At 37.6% G+C, this 17218-nt stretch overlaps 1 protein-coding gene across 1 annotated transcript in view; it reads left to right on the top strand.

Annotated features, from left to right (window-relative positions):
- Positions 1 to 2860: 2860 nt before the first annotated feature.
- LOC135475460 (anoctamin-7-like) overlaps positions 2861 to 17218 on the top strand; it is a 56233-nt gene continuing 41875 nt past the window's right edge. The window contains exon 1 of the mRNA XM_064755369.1: positions 2861 to 2945. The gene's annotated coding sequence lies outside the window, so the exon portion shown is untranslated. The remainder of the gene's footprint in view (positions 2946 to 17218) is intronic.

Here is a 17218-nt window from a genome sequence, read left to right on the forward strand (position 1 = left end):
GCAAACCAGCCTGAAGCACATATGGCCAGAGCCTGGTTGGACTGCTTACGGCTGAAAATGATAGGCAGCCCTGTTTTCGCTATAAGCACTCTATACCCATCGTGTCTTTCATATGTCATGACAAACAGCGTTGTGCCTGTGTGGTGACAGGATAAGAATCAAAGACTACTTACAGGCTGATAAAACCAGTGCTTGTTCACGATCAGCTCGTTCCACACGGCCACTACTTCTGTTTTCATCCGCACGTTATCTGGCGATTTTACCATTGAGAGTTACCTCCCCCTGTGACCCAGAGAACAGGTCAGCTCAGAGCCCATGCAGGCCTCCTTGAAGATGGTCAAGCACAGTAGCCATATTACATGTAGGTGAAAATTTTTGTGGAAATATATTATGAGTGACATTTTTTTTTAGTTACTGCACCTTATGAAACAACTCGCAAAGCGTCGAGTGGGTTATCATTTCCATCTTTCACGAGAAAAATATTTATGACATTCAACCTTCACTGTGCAGTATTCTATTTATTTTTTGTATATTGACACTTTGTGGTTATCATTTCCACCTTTACGAGTAAAAGATTTATGACATTCAACCTTCACTGTGCAGTATTCTATTTATTTTTTGTATATTGACAATATCGGGATATATTGCACTTTGTGGTTATCATTTCCACCTTTACGAGTAAAAGATTTATGACATTCAACCTTCACTGTGCAGTATTCTATTTATTTTTTGTATATTGACAATATCGGGATATATTGCACTTTGTGGTTATCATTTCCACCTTTACGAGTAAAAGATTTGTGATATTCAACCTTCACTGTGCAGTATTCTATTTATTTTTTGTATATTGACAATATCGGGATATATTGCACTTTGTGGTTATCATTTCCACCTTTACGAGTAAAAGATTTATGATATTCAACCTTCACTGTGCAGTATTCTATTTATTTTTTGTATATTGACAATATCGGGATATATTGCACTTTGTGGTTATCATTTCCACCTTTACGAGTAAAAGATTTATGACATTCAACCTTCACTGTGCAGTATTCTATTTATTTTTTGTATATTGACAATATCGGGATATATTGCACTTTGTGGTTATCATTTCCACCTTTACGAGTAAAAGATTTGTGATATTCAACCTTCACTGTGCAGTATTCTATTTATTTTTTGTATATTGACAATATCGGGATATATTGCACTTTGTGGTTATCATTTCCACCTTTACGAGTAAAAGATTTATGATATTCAGCCTTGTGCAATATTCTATATATTATTTATGTATTGGCAATATTGTGATTTTGTGTATTTCAACAAGTTGAAGCAAGGATTTTAGCTTTAGGCCTTCACAGACTTGTGTACATAGCGTGACATCGCACATGATACGTATTGTCCTGTTGCGTGACGTAAGGAATGTTGATGTTGACTGAACTTGTATTTTGACATCACTCATCATTGAACACGAATTGGAATGTCATGAAACAAAACGTTTCTTTTTGACGTCATGGCGTTGGGGTGTGCAATAGCAAAGGTGATATCTAACTCTAACCAGTGAGATATCACTTTTTATCATTGATGGAAATCCTGTCATTCCACCTTTATTTGAATAATAAACGCATTTTTCTTGATTTTACTACTCTGTGACGCCATTTATCATCCCGCGCGCAGTACCGGTACTTTTCAAGTTTTATCTAAACGTTCAAAAATTGGGAGACTCGAGGACGAGCTACACAGACGGTCCAAATGATAGCAGAACGCATCGTTTTATTCTGTAACGATGAAGTGCGTGTGTACTTCATATTTGTGTATGAGCAAACCTTCACCGGTAATTAGGACAGCATAAAGGAAAAAGACATTGAGTTCACAGATTTGGACTGGAGTATTCTTGTTTTAATCTCTAAATTGAAACAAACAAAACAAACAACTGTTTTTAAGGATGTTTATGAATAAACTGTAGGATTCTATTTAATGTCATTTCGGTTTTTTATTCACCGTCATATAGGCCAAGACATAAAGTGAATAATTCTGATATGCAACCATAAAGTTCCGGTAGGGTAAAACACAGGAATCAAACGGCTAGTTAAAAAACAAATGTTCTGTCAGTCTAGATTTAAAGAATAGAATTCATAAATTTCAGACACAAGGATAATTTGTTCCACTCTCGCAGACAGTTGATTTTTGATATGTGAAGTGATGATGCGCAGCGATAAATTGGTTTGTGAAGGCTGTAGTTTAAGAGATCTAGTTGGATACTTGTGTATATCAGATTTGAATAAATAATGTCCACGTATTTCAAGTGCTCGTCATTATTTTGTTTATCATATTATTTACTTGCTGATAGATCTATATTATGTTCTGTACTCCTAATGCAGACTACAGACACCTTAATTTAATACGATATGACTTGACTACATTTAGGTAACCTGCACTTAACTGAGCCACTGATTGGTGCATATCAGTTACCGTAGATGATGTAAAAATATATTACGCGAACACGTTTCACAACTTTTCTTTTTATTTCTCACAGAAGATTATATGGCATAATTTATAATGATCCAAGTTGCGGATAATGGGTGATATGATGCAGAAATATGATACAGCTTATGAAAATTAGGCCTAAATCAAACAGCAGAGCTCGAACTGTGTCGTGAATGTTTTGCTTTTCTTTTACTAACTACTTATTTGTCTAGAAATGTTACTGAATTTTTTATATGAACATTTCATTTACATTCTTAATTCGATTTCGTGTAGACCCACAGAGACGGATTGTGCATGTCGGCCAAGATTCTTTGAAACAGGGGGCATAACTCTGATAAACATTCTTGTTAGAAATGGCGGCAGTTCAAGCGCCGTTTGTCGTCAAGTTTGCTGCAAATTCGCTTGACTTCGGTCTCAGCTAAATATGTTAATGCGACCTAATGCATTTCATACCTACTGTGTCGGTAAGTTTTAGGTTTGTGTCATCAGGTGTCACTGTTGCAGATCTTTCAATGCTTCGTGTTGAAATTGTCAGTGTCAACTGTCAGTGTCAACAACAACATGCAAACATCTGTTTCCATGAATATCATAGGCCCCAGTAACTGTTCCGTAGACGCTTCAATATTATGTATCAATCGTTCACACGGAGAAATGTGTATATGCTGGTACTATTATAAAAGTAATAATTATAAAAATTTTAAAAGTTAAAAGTAGTTCCATGGACGCTGTTACATGGACGTGTTCCTGGTAGTACAGAATTTATCAGGCGAGCCATACTCGGTTTATAAACAGCTGAATAAAGGCTAGTGAGCACAGCCTGTAACTTACATGTAGATGGTGTTTGGTAGTAGAGTCTAGAGGCGAATCCAAAGTAGCATATGATGTGGTCTAAGTTTATCATTATTTGGTTTATTTTCGCTCATACGTTCACCTGCATGATGAAATATACTACATGTACATTTCTGACTTCATTTTGTCAGCAATTGTGACATAATCGTAATGTATTGTATGTCATGTAAATCGAAGTGTCACCTGTCATCATAGTTAATGATTGCTCTTTTAGGTTTGGCAAAATTTTATTTGGCTAAGACCAGATGGCCCCAAATCAATTCGATGACAGAGCACACGCTCCATTTAAAAGCCTGATGCAATTTGCCTTAGCTGATTGTTACAATGATTGCGACCTATCAAATACGTCTGAACGACCTTAAGTTTGCAGCTACACATGTTCCTTAGCTTTTCGTGTGCTGATTCATCGCAAGCACAGTGTCAGTTGTTTGTTTCTAGGGTTGCATGGGCCCAGGGATACTTTAGTGGTGTTCAGTTTGACTGCCACTGCCCTGCCAACCTTGACATATTTGACAAAGGCAGGTAACTGCATCAGTTTTTTTTAAATGGAGCTCATCCTTGGCCAAACAAAATTTTGCGAAACCTGATGTTAAAAAATTTATTTAGGGCTTGTAGATAATTTGCCTTTTGTTTTACAACCCAACATGTTTAAAATACTGTAATTTCTAGTTTGCATGAAATATAGTGTGGTTCTAAGTGAAGAATGTTATTCTTATCATGACCTGCATATACTTTTCTATACTAATAATAACCATTAGCCGCAGAGTTGATGCTGCCCTAGTGACTCACAACTGCAAACACAATATCACATCTGTTTTGTGGAACTGGCAACTTTATAGACACTTTAACATAGTAGATAGTAACAGGCTGTTTGATATGTTGAGCTCAGTTTGACCATTATACTTATTCAAGTATGTAGAATTCAATAGACCATATTCACATTTCAGCTACTCTGTTCACTGCTACACTGGTTTAGCCAGATGGGTGTCTCTGTGTCTTTGAGACACCCTGGACAAAATTAACATGTGAGAGATATGGAAACTAGGAGAAAATTGGAAATTCTGGTTAAATCAATCACACTTGCCACAACAGAGCAGCCATGTCAGAGTATCACCCAGTCACAGATTGTGACCTTTGAAGGTGTAGCTGCTTTCTACACCTAATGAAATGGCAACATTCCAAAGTGCATGTAAGATTTTTGATAATCCCAGTTTCTCAGTTGTTTTTGGTACAGTAAGTGACAGTACATATGCTTTGCAGTATAGAGTTTCAGCGAAACAGATAGTTAATGGGTGTAGTAAGCAATCAGCTGCTAGGGTAAAGCATGGGCCATCAAGTGTAAATTAGCTGCCAACCCCTGACTGTACTGCGAGATCTTTCGACCTTTCGCCTAACACAGGGCAGCTGTCTCAAATACAAACGTGACTTATTTATCAGACTTTATTTAGGATATTATTTCACTGTTGGAGTCACTCATTTACTGTTATGTACTTATTATTCGCTGGAATTTATTTTTGAGGATTTTCTCCAGACATATGTTCGTGGGAATTAATTTCTGCGTATTTAAGAGAAGACTGAAAAACAAATCTTAATATTTTCCAAGATATGATATGGGGCCAAAATTATTCAAGCACGTAAAACAGGTATCATCATGGGTGGCTATAATCCTCCTTTGTTTAATCGTGATCTGGATCAGGGATTAAAGGAATTGGGGATGGATTATCACAAGGTGAGAAGATTACTTTTGCACCTAATGTGAGCAGTACTGAAGCAGGTGTCACTTCTTTTCGAATCATTGATGAGCACTTTTAAACACCTGATAAAGTCACCTTTTGAGCAGTTCAACGTAAAACATATGAATTCACAATTATCGGCACCAGTCACTAATTCTTTATCAAGCAACATGGTAAGTTTTGTCTTGTTTTCAGTTGTAATCATCCTCTGGAGCAGGTCAGAAACCGCAGACATTGGCTGTCAAACGGTCATTGTGTTGTTGTACACACTTCACAGTTTGTTAAAGGCTCTCCCATTGGACTACAGAAGAGGCACAGTCAATTTGGTAGCGTGTATCAGAGCGACATTCATTAGAAGCCAGCACGTGCTTGCTGTCCTTCTCGGCATTTTAAAAGCTTTAACATGTCTGATTAATAATTCAAATAATGTATGCGTCCTAGACCTAATTGAGCTCCCTATATGGCAGGCAAAAGATTTATGGCACGCATGGAAAAGTTTGTCAGTTCCATGCCAGAGGTAAATTGTTTAATCTGTGAAACTCTAAGCAAATAAGTAAATTGATTTTTCTTAGATGGTTTCTCTTGTGTATACCTCTGCATGTGTATAAGCCAACATTTTATAGATAGATAGATAGATAGAGCTTTATTTCAGACTGAATTGTCCATATAAAAAAAGATAAACACACACACACAAAGAAAAAGAAAAAAAAAAAAAAAAAAAAAATTAATTATATACACATAACATTGGCGACATATACCGACTTCACATCAGTATAGTAAAAGTGACCACCTCTCCTGAAGCCGAGATGTTATACTGGCGTCGCTATTCAGGAGTTTTAAACGAGACCATTCTTAAAAACATTAAAATTCAGATGACAGTGAACCCTGTATGAAGACCACTACTCTATTAAAATGTTTTATTGGAATGTTGATAGAACTGTTTTTATTTTTCTCTCCATGTTAATTTCTGTAAAATCCCTATTTTTTTCATTAGCCAGAGTAAAGAAAGAATTCCCTACCAACCAACCACACGCATTTTTTGTGATAGTGTCAGGTTATAATTCACGGAGAATTGGTTAAGGATGGTCTGATATACATGTATGTATACCATGTCTACAGTCAGTCCCAGATTGCACTCTAATTTTGCTTGTGTATTTGATGTTTGTATATTCTTAATGTGATGTAAAAAGTATCTCTATTAGATAATATTATGCATGTATGTTTTGTCTCTGACTGATGTTCCAAGCTCATGCGTGTGATCTTCCGTTGGTTTACCATGTCACACTGACATGTTGAATTAGAAATAAAGCCACAGGAAAACAGTGTATCTGCATGTACATCTTTAGATAGGTGTGGAGGTGCTTAGTGGGTTATTCATTCCCTCATTATGCCCTTAATGACCAGGTAAGTGATTACCGGAAATGCGCTCAATCGATAAGCCAGCAGCAAGCAATTTAACAACTGCTAGATACAATTAATACCCATAATTTGTGAGGCAGAGGGTGAGACTCAAAGGGAAATGGGGTCAAGATTGGCATCCCAGACATGCTTGGGTCAGGAAATATATGGTCAAGAGCAGCAATTTTTAGTCAGGCTATATCCTCAAAAGATGTCATGTCTAAATCCTCACGGGCCAGTCTATTGCACTGTCATCAGGAAGGGGTGGCAGGTGTTGCACCTTTGACAAGATGGTTAATATTTCAGTAGTGTAATGGTTTGTTGACTGGATTAGACATCAGCAGTTTATGTGGGAGGTAGCACCATGTTCATGATGTTATTGATCATAGTGCAGCGATCGTGAGTCAGGGAGGCAGCTGCTTTCGTGCATGGCGTTATGTACAATCTGTCAATGTCCTTCATTCTTCTCCATCTTGAACATCTCTAATTCAACAAATTGTTCAGTATTCATACATTTTCATTGTAGGTCAAAAGAAATATATTGTTTGTGGATTAATGTAATTTATCAGTCAATGGGTTAAAAGTTATATTAGAGACAAAACTGCATTATCTGTGTTTTACATCATGTTTTGTAAATACAAGTTCATCTTTAAAGACTTAGTTGACTGACTACATGTACATGTGCAATCTGTATGTACAAGGCTCTGATAATTAAGCTTCAGGTTAACAAATACAGTTTGTCACGCATAACACGTGTTTGTTGTGTGTATGTTATTTTTGTCTTCAACACACGGCATAATTTATTTATTTATTTGATTGGTGTTTTGTGCATTACTCAACAATAGTTCACTCATTAATAATGGCTGTCAGCATTATGGTGGAAGGAAACAGTGTAGAGCCTAAAGGAAACCCATGATCATGCGATTGTTGGTAGACGTACGGCCAGAGAGGAATCCAGCATGAACTGGACTTGAACTCACAGCAGCTGCGTTGATAAGAGGTTCCTGGGTCATAACCATGTTGGCCACGGAGGCTTCCACACAGTATAAGTGCCAGTTAATAGCACCATACATATTTTGTCTCTATACTAACAGGTCAGAGAGCCAGTTTGCAAGTCCAGCTTATGCTGGCTTCCTCTCTGATAGTGCCTCTCTGATGGTGGGAAGGTCTGCCAGTAACCAGATGATCATGGCCTTTTCCTGGGCTCTTCCCAGTTTCCTCCCACCATAAAGCTGGTTGCCATTGTACATGTGAAATATCCTTGAGTACCGCATGAAACACCAATCACAATCAATAAATAAACAATGTCTAGTTGAGAGGAAAAGGTATGTTGTTAAAGATATACATGCGTACAGAAGAATCAGCTAGCATTTTCCTCAAAACACACACACACTAATAATTTGTGTACCTGTAATTCTTCTGCTTGAACAATTTTAACAGAATTATTCTTATTAAGTTGTCTTATTAAAAATCTCTATCCTACTTTGTTATTTCTTAAGTCAACTGAAATTAAAAGTGTCAGTTAAGTTGCAACATTTTAGTGTGGTAAAGGTGGTGGGTGGGAGCATATTTAAATGTCAGTGTATTGTACAAGGAATTGTACAGGAATTGATATGGAGATTCTTGGAAATAGCTGCTATAGGGTTTTATGTATATGCTTAGCTCATACAAGTAGCTATATATATAGTACTGTGGGGTATCAAAATATTCTCTTAATTTGTTTACGACTTTTGTTAATAATGGAATCTTGTGTTCTTGTGACATAACAAGATATTTGCCTGTCAGGTAAGTTGAGGAAACTCTAGATATTATAGGTAGACGTTAGGTATACCAGTCACAGATGTTATTAAATCCATTTCGAACACCCAAATTCTTTATTGTTTTTTGCTTTATAATTTTTTGATATTTTAAGGAAAGTTGGACCTCAGTGGTCAATACGGCTCTGGGTGAGAAGATATTCTAGCAACCTGTAGATGTTCATGTGTTTCCACTGGGGAATGCCCGGTTTTCTCGAACCATAATACTGGAGGCTACCCTATAAGTGAAATATTCTTGAGTACCTTGTAAAACTCCAGTCAAATAAATAAATAAATAAACAAACGGTCTATGTATTTGGAATCATCGTTTGCTTGATAATAGTGTAAAGTATTCCCTGCAACATTGTGGAACTTCTAAGCAGGGGAACTTTTGTATATTTTTATGTATCATTTATATACTTAGTTTATGTTGGAACTACAATGTGGTAATGTTCAGTTAAGTTTAGACAGGGTTGACAAACTTACATGTAATGTACAGGCTAGCGAGCTTTACTATGCTGGTATAACCATTTAACATTCCATATCATTCAGCCTTTATTTACCACGTAATTAAATATAATTGTCAGATATTGAAATAATTGGTGCAGCTTTCATGCAAACACTTGTACATGTATACATATACCCTAAATGACCTTTACGAAATTTAGGGTACACGCCTACGCAAAGGTCAATTCATAAAGCTGTAAGTTATATTCTGTCATTTCAGATAAGCTGTTTAAATGGGCATGACTTATTTGAGCTGAATGTCACTTCATGAATGCTATGGTTAATAATGAAACATGATGTAAAGAGGGCCTAAGGGAATAAAGATGTGACAGATTTGATAAGCCATTGTGGCTTAATTGATATACAGTGTATGTGTATCTGTGGAGAATTGCTGCTGTGAAAACTGAGTGCATTCTAATTCTGTTCTAACATTCTATTAAAATCTTTATAAAAACATCAAAAAAAAACAGCTACTGTTGTCATCTACATGTATATTAAGGTACAGACCTGTCGGTCAATCTGTCCATGTGTATATCCATCTGAACATCAGTCCATTGCCATGGAAACAAGAGAATAGTATCACGCACATTTATCAGATTTAAAATGAACTTGTTGATCACATCTTCAGCTGCCGAGGAATCTGTTGAAAGTAAACTTTGTAAACAATATTTCAAGGAGATATGTCCTTATGGTAGAATGTTGCACATAGTTTTAGCTCACTGTATAAACAAAGTAAGGTGAGGTATTGTTTGAGATCAGGGGCGAAAATGCACAGGTAAGCTTTTTTGATACAGTACGTCAGCGGACTGTAGTACCAGAGTGTGGTTTAATGTTCATGTTTTAGTAGTTTTCAGTACACCTTGATGAAATGCTATAAAGACATAGACATCTTTATATGTGAAATTATGTGTTAAAATTTCCAGGGTTTTGACTTACATTTGCTTTTCCATGCTCTTTCTCCACCGATGACTTCCATCATAGAATTGAATCATTCTTTAGAATACAAATCAAGTCAAGACTTGGTCATATAATACATGTACATGTATGTATGGATATGTAAAGGCAAAAGCATGGTGAAAAGGCTTTACGAGAAATCATTTGGTTTGATAATGTTTTTCAAGAAATGAATTCACTTATTTCTTTCAACGATATTCTTCTAAAAATTGGCTACAAGTTGGAAAAGTGCAAAGTCTTCTGTACTAATGATACATGCACATACACAAACACATGTGCCTGTACTCCTGTAATAGCTTTTTTGGGTAGGGTGACCGTGAAGAGCACAAACTCTGCAGATATAAACACTACAGGGTATCAGCATATGTAAATGGTCAGTTTTTACACACAGTTTAGCAGGCCTCCATTATTGTGGATGTATGTCAGCCCATGAGTGTAGTAATGATCACATGTTTGTTTATGTTAAATCCATGTACTTGTACATGTAAGTATAAAGTTCAGGTCATTTTGATCCTTTTTTTTTTCTCTCTAACTGCTTTGCCACATAAGCAAGGCATTGAGTAGAACACCAGAAGTTCAATTTGGTGATATCAGATAAAAACTTGTTATGTGCCAAAACTTGTTTTTGAGGAAGTCATTTCCTACAAGCAGTATCTATGTGAATATTTAATGTAGACCAGACTCATGCCTGCCTCCCTTGATCATGCTCATTTGGACAACGATAAATGTCTCCCCAAAGCGGGGCTGGCGCTGCAGCTTGCGTGTCTCGGGCAGTCTTGTGTGTAAAAGAATTGCGTGACGGAGAAAGATCAAACTCCACAAGACCGTGTGAAATGTTGATGGCTCAGAATCTATTGTGGTAGCTGTGAACTGTGGCGCTGTGGATAATAAAACTTCCTGTCAGGTAAATAATATGTTATCTGTATTGAGTGAGACATATTGTGTTTATTATACATGTTCCGGGCTAAGTTATATGTACTACATGTACATGTATTTTCAACATGCATGCTCTCAGAAAAGCCTAGATCATATGAATAACTGGTGTAGACAAAGCAGACATTGCATGGAGACAAGAGTTTCACGCTGAAATTTTGTTTTTGCCCAGTATAAGCATATGCGTTGTGCAGTGGCATTAACAGTAGTTTGTAACCAATTTTAGAGTAAATTGCCCTAACATATGTAATGGTTACTGTGCACTGATGTAATTAAGCTGCTGTGTACATGATGTTGTACTGGCTGCTTGAAACATTTCTAATTGTTGAATACAATTTCTGCACTGTATAAATATAGTCTGGAAGAAATCCTCCGTGGCTCAGTTGGTTAGCGCACTAGCGCAGCGCAATGACCCAGCAGTCTCTCACCAATGCGGTTGCTGTGAGTTCAAGTCCAGCTCATGCTGGCTTCCTCTCCAGCCGTAAGTGGGAAGGTCTGCTAGCAACCTGTGGATGGTTGAGGGTTTCCCCCGGGCTCTGCCCGGTTTCCACCCACCATAATGCTGGCCGCCATGGTATAAGTGAAATATTCTTGAGTACGGCGTAAAACACCAATCAAATAAATTAATTAATTAATATTTTATATAGATCTAGTTGTACTAGGAAGGTCGGCTGTTGAAATACATGTATATACGAAACAGTTTTCACCATTATTAAAATATCCATGGACAGTTTTGTCCCTGGAATTAAATTTTTTAAGTCATTCCATTCACAAAAGCCATTGTGTGTTGCCTGGTGACTTCGGTGTCTGGGTGACACCTACATGTATAGCATGTTGCCAGAGTGGCATTTGTGCTTTGGTATCTGTGTGGCACATTTAGTACATGTACATGTATGTTGCCCGAGTGACACTTGTAATGTTGTGTTTGGATGACACATGCAGTAGGTGACCAGTGTGACATTTGTGATGTGGTGTCTGGGTGACACATGTAGTAGGTTGCCAGTGTGACATTTGTAATGTGGCGTTTGGGTGACACATGCAGTAGGTCACCAGTGTAACATTTGTGATGTGGTGTCTGGGTGACACATGCAGTAGGTCACCAGTGTGACATTTTTGATGTGGTGTCTGGGTGACATGCAGTAGGTCACCAGTGTGACATTTGTGATGTGTTGCCTGGGTGACACATGCAGTAGGTTGCCAGTGTAACATTTTTGATATGGTGTCTGGGTGACACATGTAGTAGGTCGCCAGTGTGACATTTGTGATATGGTGTCAGAGTGACTCATGCAGTAGGTCGCCAGTGTAACATTTTTGATATGGTGTCTGGGTGACACATGTAGTAGGTCGCCAGTGTGACATTTGTGATGTGATGTCTGGGTGACACATAAAGTATATTGCCTGAGTAAAAGTTTGTCTTAATTTTACCTCATACCATGTAAATGTACATGTGTAAAGCCCAGTGTATGTTCAAGAGTAACAGTTACATGTGCAGTGGCAGTGGCAACTCTCTATGGTGTCTCTCTCTGGATAAAAGCAGTACATTTAACTGTATCTGTAATATCAGTGTTGTTGAAACTTTGCATAATCTCATGAAGATTTCCCTGAATTATTCAGACAAATGGTAAGCTGTTATAACTTCAAACATTTTTTTTGTGATATAGATGACATTTATCTTTGATATTTAGGTACTAATCATCCAGTGATTTTATACACCAGCTAAGGTTTGTGTTTTACTATATTGTCACCGCAGTCTATATGAGCATATTTATTATACGTTGTCAGTATAGATCCCAGAGTGACATTATGGAGAGACAGCGCTGATGAGGATTTGCGACTCTTGGCAGGATGATGGCTGTTAATTATTTATCCATGATCTGAGATTGTATAACAGATTCCCGAAGGAACACTTCAAGGGTGCCATGTTGTTGTGTCAGTTTTTCACCCAATCCTGCGAGATGCTTCACTTGCCAGAGGGTAGGCGTACGTAGGTGGGTTGGGTAGGTGGGTTGGGTCGGTGTGTGGGGTGTTATAGTGTATTACATACATGTACAGGTATACAGGGACCCATTTTAGATGGAGGATGTAACATAACTGTCATGATGACATATTGTAGACATACATCACCTTGGTGTTTACATTGTAGTTTCATGTAGTGTTACACCCTCTACATGTGGATTCTGTGAGTCACCAGCTAACCTGCTTCTGACCTACATAAGTCTGTGAATGTGGAGGTCAGACTTATCCATGGACAATGTTCATTGTCATGTAATTATGCATTTCAAGCTAATGTGTGCAAATTTCTAGAATTTAATTGCATTTATCTTCTGAATGATGTAAATGTGGTAGAAATTTTACTAGTACATCATGTGCAAGTGAGCACGTTGTGCGTAACATTTTGATACCTATAGATATTAAACATGCAGTTGGATATATTGAAGGTGATTTGCACCTGATAAGAAAAGGATGTATATTCTGATCATTATAAACATATATAGTTTCAAATTAGAAAGAAAGTTTGAAACTGCAGGTCAGTTTTGTCTGCCTGTGTAAGTGAAATATTCTTGAGTAGGGCGTAAAACACCAGTCAAGTATATTAATAAATTCATGCAAGACTGGACCTGATGTTTATACTAACACGGTACTCATTTAGACTTAAGGCCTGTGAACCCCATCACTTATAATAACTGCTATGTATTTACTGCTTTCATCTTTAAAGCTTGAGCCCGAGATGCAGAGTGTGAAATTATACTGGAGAATTCATATAAAACTTATAGTGTTGGTGGTGTCTAGTTGATATGTGAGGGTCGTTAACACAGCTGTCACCTCCACCATCACAAACCACCATAACTGACATGCTCAGTATGTGACTTTGACTGCAAGCCCTATCCATTGATGTGCTGCAGAGGTGTTCTCTCTGTACATGTATGTATATCCTTGTTTTCAGGTTACAGCACATTGGTTTCCCTTACTATTTATGCAGTAAATTTGCCAACTTCAACCTCAAAAATATATGGAACTTTTGCATGGTACAATGCTATACCACCACATGCAGCTTCCACTTTTCTCCACAACATATCCAAAAAGCAACCAAACTTGACCACCATTTATTTGAGGTGTGGTTGCTGGAAGTGAACTCATAACACTTTGTTGGCTTCATGGGGGTTGGAAGCAACACTGGGAAAAAAAATTTCAGTTCTATCAAGAACAGACAAAATTCTGATACATTTTAACCAGGTGTAAACTAACAGTGCGGAAATTTATAGCGTATTAACAACCTAAAATGTCTGTGTGGCAGTATTACCCATTCAGTGCTCCTATACTCTTCAGTTCAGAGGCAAATCTTGGACCCTGTTACTGGAATTGCGCATGGGTAACCACAGGATGCGTGTAACAGGAATGGACATGCGAAAGGCCATCATTAAAAATATGGCGTTACATGTACCTGACCAACCCTCCAAAAAAAAGGGCCCAGTTATTATTGATATTTTAATAGATTTCATTTTTTCTTGTTGTTTGTTATTGTTTTTTCTTTATTTTGTTTTCTCATATTGTTAATTTCTTTAAGAAATCTAGATTTTTTTTTTTTAGCCAGAGTCAAAAAAAAAAGAGATTCCTGGCAAACTACCCTATCTTTCTGGTGACTGGTAAACCTAACATTGGGGCATTCAAGTTACCAAATTTCCAGAATGATGTAACGGGTATGTAAAACTATAACAATACAATTGTACAAAGAAAATATGAAATGTAGCTATGTACATTGTTTACTACTGGTGTTGTATATACATACATGTTCAAGGTCCTGCTGGCATCATCATTCAGGTGAATTGATGCCTGTGTATGAATGTACCACTGTCTGGCCGAAGGCGGAGACATGGGTTCTCACCAATCGAAAACCTGACCATCGTCAGTGAAAAGGGGTTCCACGCTGACCCCAGCGGTTGATTGAATCACTGGCATGCTGCAGCAATCAGGTCATGGGTTCATGGTCTCGTGTTCAAAACCAGATCTTGCTGACCTGGCTAAGACTATATTATGTCGGGATTTGTCAGGTCTGTTATAACCCACAAATGTCTTTTGTTTACATTGATGTCTTCCGCCCATAAACACAACAAAGTTGCAATTCTTGAGTGAAAAAATTCACATGGAGGCAGTATAAATCAGGCAAATACTGTGAATATATAAATATTGTGCAGTAAAAAAATTCTGCCCCAGAGCATTAAACACCAAGGAAAAGTTGATGTTAAGGGAAAGGCGTTGCAAGTCATGAACAGGAGCAATCGTGTGAAATGTATGGGGTTGCATCACACATTTTAGGAAGTATTGGGTCACAGTTGCTTTTAACGCAAGCTATTCGTTATATTAATCAAGTCATCAACACAGTGTTGCTGACTGTGACAAGTTTTTGTTCTAAGAATACTAAAATGTCAGATGCAGAACGTCTCTGTGGTGTGTCTTCGTTGTACAGTCATAGTTTGGTGATTTCATATTAGTTTTAGTGATTATGGGCTGAGTGATTGTAGGGTAGGGTGCATGTTACAAAAAGACAGAGGGACACCCTGCTGTTGAAAGGCTTTCAGGCTGTCTAGAACTGAAACACCTGGTGGTATTTGGTCTGTTGTTGCCACACCCACTTATTTGTAGCTTGACTGCATGCTGTCCATTTTTACTTTTTACATGTACGTACACTGTACACATATTGTATCAGCACTGCATTATTGGCACTGCTAGTCTCTATGATAATGTGATACACATTCCCATGGTCATGTAGATCTCTATATACTGTACACATATTGTACCAGTGCTGCATTATTGGCACTAGTCTCTATGGTAATGTGGTACACAAACCCATGGTCATGTAAATCTCCATATACTCTACACATATTGTACCCGCACTGCGATATTGGCACTAGTCTCTATGGTAATGTGGTACACAAACCCATGGTCATGTAGATCTCCATATACTGTACACATATTGTACCCGCACTGCGATATTGGCACTAGTCTCAATGATAATGTGGTACACAAACCCATGGTCATGTAGATCTCCATATACTGTACACATATTGTACCCGCACTGCGATATTGGCACTAGTCTCAATGATAATGTGGTACACAAACCCATGGTCATGTAGATCTCCATATACTGTACACATATTGTACCCGCACTGCATTATTGGCACTAGTCTCTACGGTAATGTGGTACACATACCCATGGTCATGTAGATCTCCATATACTGTACACATATTGTACCAGCACTGTGTTATTGGCACTAGTCTCAATTATAATGTGGGTACACATACCCGTGGTCATGTAAGAGATCCATATACTGTACACATATTGTACCAGCACTGCCTTATGTGGAGGACAAATTACCTATTATTTCAATAATGCTGTTTACTTCAGTTTTTTTTTTTTCTCCAAATCTGCTATTTGTCAATGTTTACTTGAATAGCTGGATACAGAGGTCCAATGTAAATATTGGCATAAATCTCATATTACCATAATGACTGGTGCCTGCATATGAAGGGTCAACCTGTTCCACCTGTGCTGAACAATAGCCTCTTCCAACTGGTGTATTCCTCAGTGCAACAGATGTTGCCGAAGGGGTTAATCCTGACTACCAATAGGTGTGCTTTGAATTTCTCTGCCTTGATGCACTTACTGTGTGTATCTCACACATCTGTGAGTACTGGTCTGTGACAGTTGAACAGACAAGGGCAGGGGCCTATACAGATAAACTGTCAGTGCAGGGCTACATGTATGTGTGCAGTTTTTACCTGAAAATCAAGTTTAATGTTAATTCCTTGGGATAGCTGTTACATCAATACGGGCTGTCTAAACTGAAAGGTAAGTGTGCACTGGGAAGGCTTAGCTGCGAACGGGCTGACCGATGAGGCATTTGGTCTGTGACAAGCTCATAATTGCTTCTGTGATACCTTGCTATTTTCCCGAGTGGATAAGCTGTCCCGGCTCCATCAGCAGGCTACCAGCACGAGGGATCTCTGTAGAATTGTGTTTTCAGGGTTTGCCAGTCTTTCGTGTATGACTTTTTGTGTTTTCTGGTTATTTTTGGTACTACATGTACTTATTAGCAACAAGATTTTCATTGTTGTTGACATAAAAATGAACAGTTATTCCTTCCATAATTGTTTCCTTCAAAAACCTATTGAATCATTAATTTTCATTAATGGTATTGAATGTACTCACGAATTATGACAGTTAACAGCAGTTCATTTCTTAAATGCAATCCGTGTTCATTTATCTAAATATCAAGAGGTATAAAATTTAACCTGTTAGATTTTGTATATAATTTGACTGATTGCAAGGATGAAAGTGCGGTTGCAGATACCCAGAAATGTATTCATTTGAGTGTTTTCTGGTTATTGTGCTGTTTTGTGTTCGTATGTGTATTGATTTGTAACCACTTTATTACTGTCGTATTGCAAAAAACAACAACATGTATTGTGGTAAAGCAGTCATTTTTGCTGGCTGAGAAGAATCTCACACGAACATGTCAATATTTGTGATGTAAAAAAGGAAAAGACGTTTTATATTAAGGTATAGAA

Source organism: Liolophura sinensis, chromosome 9 (assembly GCF_032854445.1).
Source record: "Liolophura sinensis isolate JHLJ2023 chromosome 9, CUHK_Ljap_v2, whole genome shotgun sequence".
In the NCBI taxonomy this organism is placed as follows: Eukaryota; Metazoa; Mollusca; class Polyplacophora; order Chitonida; family Chitonidae; genus Liolophura; species Liolophura sinensis.